General features: G+C 33.9%; 1 long non-coding RNA gene across 1 annotated transcript in view; it reads left to right on the top strand.

Annotated features, from left to right (window-relative positions):
- The window catches only part of LOC141552820 (uncharacterized), a 113,840-nt gene that overhangs the window by 55,731 nt on the left and 44,604 nt on the right, over positions 1-13,505 (top strand). Inside the window, exon 2 of the long non-coding RNA XR_012485250.1 lies at positions 3,485-3,568. This is a non-coding gene — a long non-coding RNA (uncharacterized LOC141552820). The remainder of the gene's footprint in view (positions 1-3,484; positions 3,569-13,505) is intronic.

Below are 13,505 nucleotides of genomic sequence, written 5' to 3'. Positions count from 1 at the left end.
ATGCTGTGTTATGGGTCTGCCTACTTCAAATCCCTCCCTCTTCCAATTCAGTCTTTTTTTAGCCACTAAAATGTTTTTTCTAAAAAGCATTTCTGATCATCTCACCTCAACAGACTCCAATGGCTTCCTATTGTCTCTAGGAATAAATGTAAGATCCTCTGTTTACCAGTCAAAATTATTCCCAATCTAATTCTCTCCTAACTTTTCACTATTGACACTCTGGGATCCAGTGACGCTGATCTCCTGGCAGTTGCATGAACTGTACCTTTCATCTCTTGATTCTAAGTATTCTCTCTGACTATCCTTAATCCTGGAACACTCTCCTTCCCCTATTCTGACTATTGCCCTCATTGGGTACCTTTAAGTTCCAAGAAAAATCTCATCTTCTATAGGTAGACTTCCCCAAACCTTTTTAGTTTGTGTGCCCTCTCTCTGCTATTTATTTGCTATTTATTTCACGTGTAGTTGGCTTTGCATATATTTATTTTTGTGTTGTCTTCATTGAATCATACATTCCTTGAAGACAGGAAATGTCTTTCACCATTGTATGTATCCAGGATGTATAGGATAGTGCCTAGCCCATAGTAAATGCTTAATAAATGTTTATTGAATGAATACATAGTCTTCCACCATTAGATTGTAAGCTCTTTGAAGGCAGACAGTTTTTGTTTATTTACTTTTATCCCTAGTGTTTAGCACAGTATCTGGCACATAGATGTTTAATAAAAATTAATTGAATTGAAATGAGTTGAATTGAGAAGCAACTTGATGCAGTGGGCAGAAGTCTGCTCTTGAAGTCAGGTAGATAGAGTCTCTGCACAGACTATGTAACATTTATCAGCTCATTTAATCTCTTAGTGCCACATGCATCTCTCTAATTCACAGGCAAATTATTGATCCAGAATTTGCTCAATGAAATTTCTCAGCACTAATGAAATCTTAGGTCTGAACCAATTTTATTCATATTTCTCTGTGGACTGTATGCCTCTGGGAACTCTTTATTATCTTTAACTAGAATCCCTCCCATCTACCTATGGTAGGGCAAACATTCTTCTCTACCAGTTTCCACAAACTTCAAACATTTGTCTAGAGTTTCTAAGCTGATTGTTATTTTCAAATTTAAATAACTCAGAAATGATAGTCTATATAGAAACCAGAATGGGCATAAGAAACAGAAGCAAATCAAGAGGGAATTATCAATGCTCTATACATGAAAGTAGGAAGTGCCAGAACCAGTAAAGGTTGGGGAGGGATATAAGGAATGGTTAATTCAGTAAACCCTCAAAGTGCACTCTACATTTGCATAGGGCACAGTCTCTGACCTCTTGGGCTTATAATTGGAATATGAGTTGTGGTGTGGCATATGAGCTAGAGAGGCAAATACAGAAATCTATAACAGACAATATTAAGTGCTTAGGAGCATCAAGCAGGTGCAAAAAAATTATATGGGAACTCCAAGAAGGGAAATTGTTAAAGATCAAATGATATTTCATTAAACAGTAATTACATATGTAGATATCCATATTGATAAATGATATTTCATTAAACAGTAATTATATATATAGATAGATAGATAGATATCCATATTGATACACATACACACATGAACATACACACATATTTACATATATATCACTGCAAGCTTTATGTAAAGGTTGATCTTTAGAAAGATAGAGATAGATAAAAGATATCTGATATACAGAGAGAGAGGAGGGGAGAAAGGGACATAGAAGGAGAAAGAAAGACAGACAGAAAAATAGAGAGAGGAATAATAGATGATAGATAGATAGATAGATAGATAGAGAGAAATGCATTTATTAAGTATTTATTATGTTTCAGAAATTTTATAAGCAACAGGAATGCAAATATAAGCCAAGAAATCCCTGCTCTCAAGAAGCTTATGTTTTTTTATGGGGAAGACAAAACAAAAAGGGGAGCTAAAAAGGGTGGGGTTGGCAGGGATAGATGTAATAAATTGTGTACTATCCCTGTGGAGAAGGGAACTGTGTATTTCCTGTGCTGAGGACCATCTGCATTGGTAGAGTTCTCTATCTTTGTTGAGTATCTATCCTTGCTGAGAGTTCTTTATATCAATGTATCTATGATGTCAATCAAAACCACAACAACAATAAAAAAAATAAAAAAATCTGGTATATAACATTGTCTTATAAGAATTGTAAAACATTTTAAAACGCAGAAATGTGATTATTCTCATTTTTGATGAAGAAAGCTGAAGCTAGAGATTAAGGGAGGTGCTCCAGCTGCAATAAGATAGCAAGATCTTGTGGTAATACTTTTCATTGCTGGTCAGATCTAAATCTGTGACACTTTTCACAGTCAGGGGACATGATATCATGGAAAACAGGCTGAAATTAGAATAGGAAAAGCCTGAGTGTGAATTCTATTTATAACACAACTATCTGTAACTTTGATTAATTCTTTCAATTATTAGTCAAAAATTATTAAATGGCTAATACTATTAAAAACCTATTATGTTCCAAGTAATTTATTGTTTTACTAAGTCATTTAATTTATCTGAAATATACTTTACTCTTCTATAAAATTCAAATCATAACATTTCACAAAGTTGCTAAATAGATTAAAGGGCATTTTATTTATATACATGCACACATACACACACACACATATATATACACACACACATACATATGTTTATAAATTTATGTCATATAGATAGATAGATAGATGGATATATACATATGTATATATATATATATATATTTTTTTTTTTTTTTTACTGAGTACATTTAGTTATCGAATTATGTTGTTGTTCTTTTTTCTTGAAGAGGACTAAAATGACATCACTATATTAGAGTCAAGTTATAATGTGATAATGGTTGATTAGACCAAAACAAGTTTGGGAATTTTTGGCCATGGGTGAGGCACAAAATAGTCCCTATGAACATTTGGGGTGGATTCTTTAATTTTGTACATCTCACATTTCTTCTGAGCTAATTCAATTCTGCTTTGTTTATAAAGCATTGCACTTTCTTTGATGAGGGCATGTCAAGCTGGGAAGTCCTGTACCAGTTTCTCCAATGTCACACGAGCAATTCCAAAGTTCTTGAGGGAGACCTTGAGAATGTCCTTGTATCATATTTTTTTTTTCTGACCACCTTGTGAGAGCTTGCCCTGTGTGAGTTTTCCATAAAATTGTCTTTTTGGTAAGCACATATTTGGCATTAAACAATGTGACCAGTCCAACAAGTAACACTCTTTGCAGTAGAGTTTGAATTCTTGGTAATTTAGTTTGAAAAAGGACTTCAGGGTATTGAATCTAGTACTGCCAGGTGATCTTTAGAATCTTCCTAAGATAATTCAAATGGAAGCAATTCAGTTTCTTGGCATGGTGCTGTTATACTGTCCAGGTTTCATAGACATTACAACAATGAGGTCAGTACAACTCTGTAGACCTTCAGTATGATAGTCAGTCTACTAATATCTCTCCTATGCTTTCTTTTAGAGCCTCCCAAACACTGAGCTAACTCTAGCAATGTATTTCAATCTGATTATCAATGTCTGAATTCCTGCAAAGTAAACAAACAAGGTAAGTGACATTTAGAATTTATAAGTCATGCACAGATATCTATACACATACACAAACTTATATAGGCATATATAGCTTCTTTCGATACATTTTGAGTCTAAATAAATAAAAAGCAGACATCTACACAAAACTTCAGATGGAAAGAATGAAATTTCCCTAACTCCTTTATTTGTTTTCTTAAAATGGAAGAGTAATAACATTAACAAAGAAGAAATAAGTCATATGAAGTAAGACCTAAAATCTCTGAATATGCAATTTACCAGAAAAGAAGATTCAAATTCTCTTCCAGGACTGGACCAAAGGGAATTACATGAATAGAACATGAATAGAAAAAAAGCAACTTGGGAGATCAAGCCTTTCCATTCTATTACATGTCACTGGAATCTTGTATTTTGTGTTTTAGTCTTGAATCTCTGAATCTGTCTATCTCTAATTTTTTATTTCTGTTGTGTGTATGTATGTGTGTGTGTGTGTGTGTGTGTGTGTGTGTGTGTGTGTGTGCATGTGTATCTTTCTCTGTCTCTCTATCTCTTGGTCTCTGTCTTTGTCTTTCTCTTGCTCTCTGTGTGTATATGTATATGTATGAGTGTGTGTTTCTCTGTATCTCTGTCTCTATCTCTCTATCTCTTGGTCTCTCTCTATGTCTTTTCCCTCTTCTCCCTACTCTCTGCCTAGGAATATATTTTTCAAAGCTGGTTTTATTCAATTCATGAAATCACCTTGTGGAGCAATCACTTGCTCTTTATTTCCAGTTCCAAAATGAAACCAATAATTCAGTAATGTTTGTCATTTCATAATTCAAATTTTTAATAGCACTATTTTGCTTTAGAAAGCATTTCTAAATTCCTAAATTTCTAAAGTTCTAAAGTTCCGCTTCTGCTAGGATTCTAGAATTCTTCTCTGAAAAGGAAATAGCCCATTATCTTTATTCTCAGTCTAACTTGGCTAGCAGAAACCCATAACAAAAAAGGTGAAGTAGTAGCAGTTAAAAATCAGCAGAAATAAGAGCTCGTAAGTAAAGATTTGGAGCTTGGTGGCAAGAAAGAATGAAATAAAATAAAATGATTGTCCTTAAGTGACAATAAGTTTGCCAGGAGAAGCTGAAAATAGGAAACAAAATGATAAGGATTAGGTTCTTCCTCCTCTACCATCACCATACCTGCATGCATGTACACACACACACACACACACACACACACACACACACACACACACACACTTTTGGAGGTATTCTTTTAAATTTATTCTGCTAATAATATACAAAAATCACCAATTTTTCTCAGGAAAATATGAATAAATTGTAGTGAGATGGTTTAATCATCTCTTTTCAAGCTCTTCAACAAATATTAATATATACAGCAAAATATTTATAGAAACAACTTTTTTGTTGTTGTGACAAAGTAGAATTCTATGAGATACTAAGTACATTTTTTTTCATCTTTAACGTTCATCTTCTGCCTAAAATTCGGACTCTTTAGTCTTCAATACCATAATTCAGTTGTCCTCTCACTCTAAACTTTCCCTTAGTACTTGGCGAATGTTAAATAAATTTTGATACATGATAATGGAACAGTTCTTTGCTGAAGAGACAAATAAATATTTTGAATACAGAGAAACATGGAAAGATTCACTTGATATGATGCAGAGTAAAGTAACCAAAATCAAGAGCAAAATATACACAAATGACTACAAGATAATATAGAACATATAATCTTTTTTAATGAAGCTAGCCCAAATGGGATATGATTTTCAGACCCTCAGTAATGTTGACAATTCTAAGATATATTCACTTCCATTGGACTTTATAACATATAAAATTTATCTTTGAATCTTTTAAATGGCATATAGGTTTAGGGTAATGGGAGTAGGGAAAAAATGGACTTTTTAAAAAAAGGATTATCCCACACTGGAATGGAAGATACAGGTCTTATGACTGAGTGATGTTGTTTCCTTTTTACTTTTTGCCTCAGGAATGATGTTGCCAGAAGGCAAGATCCTCTTTTGTCAATTCAGACATTTTTACCACAATCCAAGGATTCCATTTCAATCTAGTCTTAACAGCATATATTCATGTATGAATGAATGAAAACTTTTATTAAGATTTACTTTATGCAAAGAATTATGCTGAGTGCTAAGAATAGAGAAAGAAAAGTGGAAACAGTTTCTGTTCTCAAGGAACTCATATTGTAATGGGAAGATAACAAATATAGGAGATGGGTAGGAGGGTAGTATTTTTTATCAAAATTCATGAAGACTTGAATTCAAATCTTTCCTTAGATATTTACTAGCTGTGTGATTCTGGTAGGATCCCTTACCTCTCTTAGCCTCTTTTTCCTCAATTGTAAAAATAAGGATTAAATTTTTTACCACTTACATCATAGGTATTTTGGGGAAGATTAATGGAAGAATATGCAAATAACTTTTCAAACCTGAAAGCCCTAGAAAAATCGCTAGAGATTTTCAGTGTGTGGGACATGACTAGACTTATAGGAAAATTATGGTAAATACAAGAAGGCTGTCAGGGGGGAAAGTAGGAAAGTATTGGTTGTTACCTCCAGAGCATCTGTCTTGGACTTTTACCTCTTCTCTTTTCTTGTTTAGTGATAGACCAGAGATTATGTGAACTCTTAGACTTAGATTTTCAGACTAACTAAAACAAACCTTGCCCTGATACTTTCCTGATCCTAAAGGCTGTTCATGCTAGAGCTAGTCTTAGATCAGTCCAACTAGATAGAATTAAGAGGATTGGACATTTTTGTAAATCCTACTTATTACTCTTCCTAGCTCTATGATACATTAGCAACTCATTCAACCTTGTTAAACCTTTTTAAAGCTCAGTATTCCTTTTCTATTGAAAAAGAAAAAAAAAAAAGAGAGAGAGAAAGGTAATACTATTTTACTATCTAGTAGAAAGGATATTGGATTTTTTTTTTAGGATATTGAATTTTAATGTAGAAGTCATGGATTTGAGTCCAGGCTTTGGAACTTTCTGCCTATGAGATTCTGAACAATTCACTTACCTTTTCCTATGATAGATTTATCAACGAGTATCTGCTAAATACTTTTTTGGTATTCTGAAGAACTTGATGCGGGGAAATGTACTAAAACTAGGACTATTCTTTGCTAAGATAATTTTATATTCTATTGGTGTAGATGAGGCAAACACATATAAGGATACACAAAATATATGCAAAGCAAATGCAAAATAATTTCTCAAGGGTCTTAGCATCAGGTCTGATCACAAAGCAGGAGACAGCAGTTAAGCTTAGCTTTGAATAAGATGTAGCTTATAAGAGTCAGAAGGCAAGGCTTCAGGCATGGGATGGAAGGAGGAAGAGGGAGACAGCCTACATAAAGTATTAAAGATGGTAAATGCTGTACATGAAGAATAATATACAGGTTAGTTTGGCTAAAATGTAATATTTGGATATTATGTGCAATAAGTATGAAAAGGCAAATTAGAGTCAGGTTAAAAAGAGCTCAAAATGCCAAATTAAAAAAAAAAAGTTCATTTTTTTTATAGGGATCACTTCCCTCTCCTCCTTCTTCTTTCTCCTTCTCCTCTTTTTCCTCCTCCTCCTTCTCTTTCTCCTTTATCTTTCTCTTCCTCCTTTCTACTCTCCTCCTTCTCCTCATCCTCTTCTTCCCCCTTTCCCTCCTCTTCCTACCCCTTTTACACCTCTCTTCCCTAGGCCCCCTCCTCTTACCCCTCCTCCCCTTTTTCCTCTTGTTCCCCTCTCCCTCCTCTTCACAATTGTTTTAATTTGCATTTCTTCAATTAGTAGTGATTTAGCAAAACTTTTCATATTTCTATTACTTTGATTATTTTAACTGAAAACTAACTGTTCATATCTTTTGACCATTTATCAACTGGGTAATGACTTTTTTACAAATTTTACTTAATTCTATTTATAATTGATAAATGAAACCTTTATCAGAGAAACTTGATTCAAAACATTTTTCACAGTTCAAATTTGTTACTAAATATCCCTCCATTTTATTTTCCCCTATCTATACTATTCTCTTTTTTATTTCTTCCTGTATCCATCAAAAGTGTTTTGCTTCTGAATATTGTCTCCCACAATCTGTCCTCTCTTCTATAAATCCAACCTCCCCTTTTTTATCCCCCTCCCCTTCCATTTTTCTGTAAGATAAAATACATTTCTATACTCAGTTAGGTGTGTATATTTCTTTGAGTCAATTCCAATGATCTTCCATCTCTACTGTTTCTGTGAAAGCTCTTTTTTGGCCCCATTTTTTAAGAGGTAGACCTCATTCTACTACTCCCTTTCACTTTTCCCAGGTACATTCTTCTTTCACACCTCTTAATTTTATTTTTAAGATATCAATCCATCATATTCAACTTACATTTGTGCCCTTTGCCTATGAATATTTCTTCTAACTGCCCCAATAATGAGAAAGTTACAGTATCATCTTCCCATGTAGGAATATAAACAATTTAACCTTTTTTAAAGTCCTTATGGATTTCCTTTTGATTACTTTTTTATGCTTCCCTCGAGTCTTGTATTTTAAAGTCAGATTTTCTTTTCAGTTCTGGTCTTTTCATTAGGAATGTTTGAAAGTCCTCTATTTTATTTAATAACTATTTCCCCTCTGAAGGATTATATTTACTTTTTCTGGGGAAGTGATGCTTGGTTGTAATCATAGATTTTTGCTCTCTAGAATATCATATTCCAAACCATCTTATATTTTAATATAGAAGCTTCTATATGTTGTGTTATCCTTACTATGAATCTATGATATTTGAATTGTTTCTTTCTGGTTGCTTGCAATATTTTCTCCTTGATCTTGGAGCTCTGGAATTTAGCTATAATGATCCCAGGAGTTTTCATTTTTGGATAGGTTTTAAAAGGTGATCAGTGGATTCTTTGAAATTCTATTTTATCCTCTTGATCTGGAATATTAAGAATGTTTTCCTTGATAAATTATCTCTAGGCTCTTTTTTTGGAACATGGCTTTTGGTAGTTCAATAATTTTAAAATTATTTCTCCTGGATCTACTATCCAGTTTAGCTATTTTTTCCCAAAGAGATATTTCATAATTTCTTAACTGGTTTTTTTTTTTCATTCCTTTGGTTTTGTTTTATTGTTTCTTGATGTCTCATAAAATAATTAGTTTCTACTTGTCCAATTCCAATTTTTAAAGAATTGTTTTCTTCAGTGATCTTTTGTACATTCCTTTCAATTGAGCCAATTCTACTTCTTAAGGAATTCTTCTCTTCAATGAATTTTTGAATATTTTTTCCATTTTTTTTGTCTTCTTGGTCTTTTATACCTCTTTTACTATTTTGCCTATTCTGGTTTTAATGTGTTATTTTCTTTAATATTTTTGATGACTCTTTAATGAAACTATTAACTCTTTTCCCCCATGATTTTCTTCCATTCTCTTCTTCCAGAGAAGGATTACAACTGAGAGACAGACGACAGGACCTTTACACATTTCATTTCTCTTCAAAATGTTTCCTCCAGAAAATCAAATTATTAGTCTTAAAATTGAAAAGGGAGAACTTTCCACCAATGAAGAGGAAATTAGAGAACTAATAAGTAGTTACTTTGCCCAACTTCATGACAATAAATTTGAAAAACCTAAGTGAAATGGATGACTACCTCCAAAAACATAGGCTTCCCAGATTAACCGAGGAGGAAGTAAATTCTTTAAATAGTCCCATTTCAAAAAAAAAAAAAAAAAAAAAAAAAAAAAAAAAAAAGAAATAGAACAAGCTATTAATCAACTCCCTAAGAAAAATTCCTCAGGGCCAGATGGATTTATATGTGAATTCTACGAAACATTTAAAGAACAATTAGCCTCAATGCTATGTAAACTTTGAAAAAATAGGGAATGCCTACCAAATTCCTTTTATAGCACAGACTTGGTACTGATACCTAAACAGGGCAGGTTGAAAACAGAGAAAGAAAATTATGGACCAATTTCGCTAATGAATATTTATATTAAATTTTAAATAAGATATTACCAAAAAGACTACAGAAAATCATCCCCAGGATAATACACTATGACCAAGTGGGATTTATAACAGGAATGCAGGGCTGGTTAAATATTAGGAAAACTATCAGTATAATTGACCATATTAATAACCAAATTAACAAAAACCATATGATCATCTCAATAGATACAGAAAAAAACATTTGATAAAAATCCAACATCGATTCCTATTAAAAACACTTCAGAGTATAGGAATAAATGTACTTTTCCTTAAAATAATCAGTAGCATCTATTTAAAACCATCAGTAAGCATCACATGTAATGGGGATAAATTGTAACCATTCCAAATAAGATCAGGAGTGAAACAAGGTTGCCCACTCTTACCATTGCTATTCAATATTATTTTAGAAATGCTAGCTTTGGCAAAAGAGTTGAGAAAGAGATTAAAGGAATTAGAGTAGGTTATGAGAAAACCAAATTATCACTCTTTGCTGATGATATGATGGTATACTTAGAGAACCTGAGAGATTCTACTAAAAAGCTATTAGAAATAATCCACACCTTTAGCAAAGTTGCAGGATACAAAATAAACCCACATAAGTCATCAGCATTCTTATATATCACTAACAAAATCCAACAGAGTTACAAAGAGAAATTCCATTTAAAGTAATTACAGATCGTAAGAAATATTTAGGAATCTATCTGCCAAGGGAAAATCAGAAATTATATGAGCAAAACTACAAAACACTTTCCATACAAATTAAGTCAGACCTAACCAATTGGAAAAATATTAAATGCTCTTGAATAAGGTGAGCAAATATAATAAAGATGACAATACTACCTAAACTAATTTATTTATTTAACCATATGCCAATCAGGCTCCCCAAAAACTATTTTAATGACCTAGAAAAAATAACAACAAAGTTCATATAGAAAAACAAAAGGTGAAGAATTTCAAGGGAATTAATGAAAAGAAAATCAAATGAATGTGGTCTAGCTGTACTAGATCTAAAATTATATTATAAAGCAGCAGTTACCAAAACCATTTGGTATTGGCTAAGAAATAGACTAGTTGATCAGTGGAATAGGTTAGGTTCAAAGGACAACACAGTCAATAACTTTAATAATCTAGTGTTTGACAAACCCAAAGACCCCAGCTTTTGGGATAAGAACTCAATGTTTGACAAAAATTACTGGGAAAATTGGAAATTAATATTGAAGAAACTAGGCATTGACCCACACTTAACACTGTACACCAAGATAAGGTCAAAATGGGTTCATGATATAAGCATAAAGAATGAGACTATAAATAAATTAGAGGAACATAGGATAGTTTACTTCTCAGACATGTGGAAGAGGAAGGAATTTATGACCAAAGAAGAACTAGAGATCATTATTGATCACAAAATAGAAAATTTTGATTATATCAAATTGAAAAGCTTTTGTACAAACAAAATTAATGCAGATACGATTAGAAGGGAAGAGAAAACATTTTTACAGTCAAAAGTTCTCATAAAGGCCTCATTTCCAAAATATATAGGGAATTGACTCAAATTTATAAGAAATCAAACCATTCTCCAATTGCTAAATGGTCAAAGGATATGAACAGACAATTCTCAGATGAAGAACTTGAAACTATTTCTAGCCATATGAAAAAGATGATCCAAGTCATTATTAATAAGAGAAATACAAATTAAGATAACTCTGAGATACCACTACACACCTGTCAGATTGGCTAGAATGACAGGGAAAGATAATGCCGTATGTTGGAAAGGATGTGGGCAAACAGGGACACTGATACATTGTTGGTGGAAATGTGAATACATCCAGCCATTCTGGAGAGCAATTTGGAACTATGCTCAAAAAGTTATCAAACTGTACATGCCCTTTGATCCAGCAGTGTTACTACTGGGCTTATATCCCAAAGAGATCTTAAAGAAGGGAAAGGCACATGTATGTGCAAGAAAGTTTGTGGTAGCCCTCTTTGTGGTGGCCAGAAACTGGAAACTACTTGCATGCCCATCAATTGGAGATTGGCTGAATAAATTGTGGCATATGAATATTATGAAATATTATTGTTCTGTAAGAAATGACCAACAGGATGATTTCAGAAAGGCCTGGAGAGACTTACATGAACTGATGCTGAGTGAAATGAGCAGGACCAGCATATCATTATATACTTCAACAACAATGCTGTGGATATAGGACTGCCTTGAGGGTGGGATCTTGGCCATATTGAGATAGCTTTGTAATGGGTGACGGCTCTCTTACTGGTTGGCTGTGTGTGTGACCTCACAGGCCCTTTATAAGCCCACTGCAGACAGCAGTCACTCTCTTTAATCTGGCGCTCTTTAACTTGGCTCCCTACCCTGGGGTAGCCAAGCCAAGCTGATGGATAGCCGAGAGAGGTAAGAAGTTTGGTAGTGAACATGTGGCTCTTCAGACCAGGTGTTCATTAGGGAACTAACAAGTCAGGGCATCAAGTCAGGGCATTATGTGATAATATATTATGTATAATAAAGGCTTTTAAGATTACATGTGGCTGTTCTTGAGCGTGCTTGAGTGTAGTTTAATTACTATTCAAGAAATTGTTGCCAGAGACCTTTGAAGGCCTCAGAGGAGGCGAGCCGGGTAGAGTTGACACTGCAAAGGTCAGTGGTCAAAGGTACTCTGTTGGGCCTAGGACAGACTAGAATTGTTACTGCCAGGACAGCATGTTACAGGGCACACTATTACAACTTCAGAAATTTTTGTGTGTTTTCCTAGTTACTTCTAAGGACCTGCACATGTTTAGTTCTTCCAAAGTGGTATAATCTAAGGAAACCTGCATTTGCTACCCTCCTATCCTATACTCTGGTTGATGAAAAATCACAAGCACTCTTTTCTGCCCTGGAACTATTATGAGTCTCAGCTCCACTGTGGATACAAGCTATTCATCCTCACCCAGTATTTCTCCCCAGTACTATGAAATGAGTCAAAATATTGGCAAAGCAACAGACTTCTACCCCTGCCCAGTGCCAGCAGAGACTTCTATAATCCCTTTCTGACTATCTTACCATCTGTGGCCTGAGAAGTCAGGAAGCAATCTCTGCTGTTGCTGAGTCAGTAGTTCCCAAAGCTTACTGCTAGTTTGCTGGGCCTCAGCCTGTACTGGGCTGTGCAACACTCTCATATTAGTACAGCAGACTTTTTTGATAACTGCAGTTAGCTTGGACTAGAAAATTGTTTCATTCCATGCTTTTGTGGATTCTAATAGCCCAAAATTTGTATGGAAGCATTTTTTAAAGTTGTTTCGAGGGAGAGATTAAAGGATGCTCTGCCAAACTGGCACCTTCCCACACACATACCTTCTATATCAAAAACTCTAGACTTAGTATTTTGCATTCATTGGTATCTAGGTAAAATATAATAGGTTGTTATTCTGTGGGAATTGTGTGTGTCTGTACTAATTACAATTTCAACATACAAAAGCTACTTTTTTTGGTTTCATATTGTTGCTACTAATATAGAAATTTCCCTGAAAATATGTGGTGTTTTGCTAATCCTTTGACATATTAGTCTAGTCTTTTGAGGAAAGTCATAATTTGTATTTTATGAGAAACAAGTTTAAGAATGTTTTATTAGATAACTGCAAAAGATTCTAGGGATAGCTGTCTGGGAAAGAGGAGCCAAATTAAAACTGGAAGCTCTTTCCTTATCATTACTGGTACTAAATGATGTACTATATTTACATAAGGATTTCTAGTTGTTCTCTCTTACTTTGAGATATTGTAAAGTAGTATTCATGGTTATTTATTGTGATTTTCTTTATAGACTTTTTCAAGGTAAGGGTTTAATTTAGTAGTTCAAAATAGCATAAAAAAGCCCTCTTAAGGGCAGTTAGATAGAGCACTGGCCAGGAGTGAAGGGGATATGATTTCAAGCCCTGCCTCAGACACTTACTAGCTTTGTGACTGGGCAAGTTACTTAACCTTGT

This window comes from Sminthopsis crassicaudata, chromosome 1 (assembly GCF_048593235.1).
Source record: "Sminthopsis crassicaudata isolate SCR6 chromosome 1, ASM4859323v1, whole genome shotgun sequence".
In the NCBI taxonomy this organism is placed as follows: Eukaryota; Metazoa; Chordata; class Mammalia; order Dasyuromorphia; family Dasyuridae; genus Sminthopsis; species Sminthopsis crassicaudata.
This window is presented reverse-complemented; position numbering and strand designations above follow the sequence as displayed.